We start from the raw sequence: 5,110 nt of genomic DNA, 5'->3' as shown, positions 1-5,110 counted from the left end.
GAGCTTTCCAGATATGTCTCTGTCTCTATGGGTTTGCATAAGAGATTCTGGAATTTCATACACACATGCACAGACTGAGGCAATTTTTTTTATTTTTACCCTGAGCCTTTCTAGCCAACCCGCCATTATCACCCTTCGTTCACCCCATTCGAGCCATATTTCCTTTTGGTTGTCATTTAACCACTGTAAATAACCGTAAGCCCAAACACTACCACACCTCGCTTAGATAAGTGTTGTTTACCTCAATTCTATGGAAAAACCTAAGTTTGGGGTTTCATCAAAATTTTGGGGCACCGATAAAAAGTAGATAAGTGTAGAAAAATGAGAAAAGTACGAAACTTCAAAGAAAAAGAAAAGAGAAATGAAAAAGTTATGAGAAGTATCATGAAGCACTTATCTAAAAGAATTGAGGTTGGTAAAAAGTGTGCTCAAAAGAGCAATAAAAAAAAGAGAAAAAAAGCCAATAATTTCCAATAAGAACGGTGCCCAAAAGGAATACCCCCTGATTAAAAGATTGAACACAGTTACGATGGTAGCAACACAGACTCTGAGCCTAAACCCCTAGTATTTCCCCTTTCTGTTTTGATTCCCCACCTTACACCTTAGCCCTGCTACAACCCAAAAAGCCTTTGAATAATGTGTGTTGTGTGTTTTTGTTACGAATGTATCTGTGTTTCAAACCTAAGAGTTGACTTTGCATGCTCTATTTTTCTTGAGTGCAAACACTTTAATCCCGAGAGATTTGGTGAGAGTGTGAAAAGCTACAGGCCAAAAGATGCGTCAATGAGTGGAGCGGAAGTCGAAAGTCGGGAAAGAGTAAAATAGTGAATGAAAAGTGAACAGGGAATCGCGAAAGATCACAGTAGCATTGTGGATGCAGAATTTAGGGGTGACTGTCCTGATGTCTTGAGCATCAATTGAGGACAAGCAATAAGATAAGTTTGGAGTTGTGATCAGTCTCCAATTCTACTTGTTTTCTGACACTCATTCGATACCTTTTCACGAAGTCGGTAACACATTAGTCTACCTATTTTATCATTCTGTTTAGTAAACTAGATGTTTTGCATTGTTATTTCAAGTTGTTGATTATATTTGGTTTGCATCATTATACTCCATTTTATGCCTCTTTGTGGTAGTTTTACTAGTTTCAAGTGTAAGCAAGAGTACCAGAGGGATAGCCAAGCGAATTGGACGTTCCGGGACCGTCAGAAGAAGAAATTGGGCAACACAGTAGTCCTGACACGGCCACCTGTGTTGCCCAACACAGGTCGTGTCAGGAGAAGAAAGCAAAGAGACGAAAACAAGGAGCTGACACGGGTGCCCGTGTCAGCCTCCCTGGAGGGGCGTGTCAAGACCAATTCACCAGACAGCCAACACGGCCTATCGTGTTACCTGACACGACCAGTGTTGGCATGGACACCTTATTTTTCAATTTTTGCTGTATTTTGGCACGGCTGATCCTGGAGGGAATTTTGGACTTTTGCTACATCAAATTAGTCATCAGGAATTATTTAGGGGATTTTTGAATATGGAGAAGGGACTTTTTCACAATTAGAAATTGGAGACGATAAAGATTGAAGCGATCAAAAGCGGCGAAGAATAGAGACTCTTCAAGAGCGGATGTGATTGAAGATCAACGGAATTCTCATCCTTTTGTAATGTCTCGTTTTTATTTTATATCTTATTTGAATAATATGAGAGGTTAAACCCTCCAATGCTAGGGGGTGTCCCTGAATTGATTGTGTAATGACTCTGAAGTTATAATTTCCTTAATACATGTTATTTGTTGTTAATTTCACTGTGTAATTTGCGTAATGCTTTCTTTATCAGAAAAATCAAGATTGATGTATGGTTAACAATTAGTAGGATTACAATTGTTAAGGTTTTTATACAGTGAAACCATAGTAGATATCATCTAGGACTAGGGATACTCTATGGTTACGGGGTTATTCTTGTTAAATTGAAATTGCTTGGTTTCATCATAATCATCTAAGGACTTAGAGGTTAGATTGAATATCAATGGTTTCCCTCCGAGGTCTTGGGGGGAAACAATCTTAAGATCCTGTAATTGAAGCAATTTTCATTATTAAGGAGATATACACTCAAGGGTCATTACAGGAGATTTTCACACACCATCCTTGCCATATTTTTATAAACTGTGAAAATATTTATTCTATTTTATTTTCTCTTACAGTGATTTTTACAAAATCCCAACTATTAGTTTTGTTCAATTGAGTGACAATTTACACATATATTGCTGCACAATCCTCGAGATTGATCATTGGGAAACATCCATATTATCACTACATCGGCAAAATAGTACACTTGCTATTTTCCCGATCACTTATTGATATTGCTTGATTCAAAGTCCAAGGAAAAATGGGGTTTCTATATGACATTTTTGTCTATTGGATTGCATCCCATTGGTCAGATCTTTTTCAACTCTTAACTTTTAAATTTTTGCTTAGGATTAGTCTCTTCATCTCCTCCCACTTCTTAAATTTCAAATCTCTCCCCCCTTTTCAAAAACCTTCTTTGCTTGTGATTTCTAAACTTAGACTTTATTGCAAATTAGAAACTTTGGCCTTATGCCATTGCATTTTTAAAACTCTTTCCTTAAACTAAACTTGTAAATGAACTTAACCATACTTTACTTAACATTTAAAAAAAGGCAAAAAGAACTAATACTCATTCAAACCCTTTTAGGCCCTTCGTGCCTCTTTTAAATTTAAATTTTTGTTAAAAGCAATCCACTCACTTTGAAATTGATACAACGAACTACGAGGTTTTGATCCCTCATTTTTATGTTGGTACATAGGCACAAGTCCGAAGGTCTTGTCAAACACAAAAATATAATCAATAAATTATTTTCTCATCCCCACACTCTATTTTTCTCAAACATCATTTTATACCAAAAACACATACACACATAAAAAAGGGCTCCCCATGAGTACCTAGGACACTTTGGGTGCTAACACCTTCCCTCTGTGTAACCAACCCTCTTACCTATAATCTCAAGCATTTTATTAGTTTTGATTTGAAAACTTCTTATCTCTGAGTTTTGTTCGTACTTTTCCCTTTTCCTTTGGAAACAATAAAAGTGTAGTGGCAACTCTTGTCTTATTGACGTTAAGTTTATCCATAGCTTAATGGTCATGAATTTACCGCTACAAGTATAACCTAATGTGGTTTTTTTAGGTTTGAAATTTGAATGCTTAGTTTAAACAAAAGTATTTCTATGGTTTTGTCGTTAGTATTTGTTGACATACTAATGGTATTTTTTACATAAGTTTGATTGTTCATGTAAACCTTATTGTTGCATGTATCCAAAAGGTATTTTCGAATGTAACAACTATATGCGTACTTTTCTAATGAAATATAAGATGTTTATTATCTACTAAATGCATTTCCCATGTTTGTTGTATATCAAATCAATGCTCTGATATACAAACATATACATTTGATAACAGATGCAGTATAACATAAACATAACATATTTTATAGTTTTTATAAACAATGAATCATTAAATGGAAGATTACCTACATATGAAGCCCAATGTTCTTGCTCCTTGTGATTAAAATTTATTAAGACTCACTTCCAATAACTTCCATGCGTTAACATTTAAAGCAATTGCGTTTTTACTAAATTAGTAAGTATTATGAATTTTTTAACTTTGTAAAAAAACTCATGAATAAATTGAAAGTGACATTAAACGCATAAGTATAACAGGTATGGTAGAATTTAGAAATAGATCAGCGTGTAAAAATCCAAAACCAACTTGGAAATATGTACATTCATTTAAACATTAGATTTTAGAAAGTGAGCATTATACTCAATTAGTTTTGTTTAAACCATAATGATGCATTTTGGTGAGTTTAGGTAATGATGTATAAGCAGTATGAAAAATGCATAGGCAAAACCACTAAGTGTCAACTGTCTAACTAATAACATGCATGCAAGTTCATTATACTTATTATATTCAAAGAAACATAGTGGGTAAAAACTTTATTGATGTTAATACATGGTCTAGTTAGGGTATGGCACATATATATAGTGTAATTTTAATGATTTCATACTCCATATTTGGGATCATGGATTCATATCCCTAGTGCATATAAAGATCAGAATACAAAAAAAAAACACATCCTAACAGTGAAAACAGATTATCCCCAACTATTTAAAATCTAAACTATAATCCTCAATACTTAAATCAGCAATGGATGGAAAAAAATGAGGATCATATAGGCAACACCAATTAGTGGAAATCATCTAAAATATATCCCTAAGGTAATACATAATTCAAAAATTGATTGATGTTATGTTGGAGCATTATCCACCAATAATTTGATGTTAATAATAATGATGCATTTTGGTGAGATTAAGAAATTATGAATATGATTCAAGTCAACGCACGGGAAAAACCACTCATTGGGAACATATAACAACCATGTATATTCTTTATACTTACCATATTCAAATATAACATGGTAAAGTTAGTGCATCATGCAGATATATAGTGAAATTTTCAAGCATACTAACCAATCAGGTCTATTGAGATTCTAGCTCAAGTACATAAAAAGGCCAGAAGACAGATTAACCAAGTAAAGTTTTCAAGCAAACTAATCAATCTGGTCTATTGAGATCTAAGCATTCAGAACATAAAAATACCAAAAGACACATTAAGCAAAATCGACAGTGAAAACCTTAATCAAAACAACAAGTTGTACAGACTTAAAGATAAGTATGAAGTTACAAAAGAGAAATTATGCAAACAATATTGTTGGTCCAAAATAACCAATGTATGTCAACATCATCCAAAATACAAAATATGCAAATATAAAATATATAAAATATGACAAACGATACATAAGAAATTAAAACATGATTTCTTCTTTTTTACATATTTAATCAGCTTTGTTGAGGACAGCTGAACACTTTCCATATCATCAACAAAATCAGTCGGCGAGCCTTTCGAAGGTGTGAGTCCTGAGCTTGCACCAGTAGGATCATAATCAATAGAGGCAGACAAAGACTTTTGCATTAGAGATGGTAAAAACATATGTAAATGATATGTCACTCAAATTATGAACTGCATAAAAAGTGAGATGC

This window comes from Lathyrus oleraceus, chromosome 7 (assembly GCF_024323335.1).
Source record: "Lathyrus oleraceus cultivar Zhongwan6 chromosome 7, CAAS_Psat_ZW6_1.0, whole genome shotgun sequence".
NCBI lineage: Eukaryota > Viridiplantae > Streptophyta > Magnoliopsida > Fabales > Fabaceae > Lathyrus > Lathyrus oleraceus.
This window is presented reverse-complemented; position numbering follows the sequence as displayed.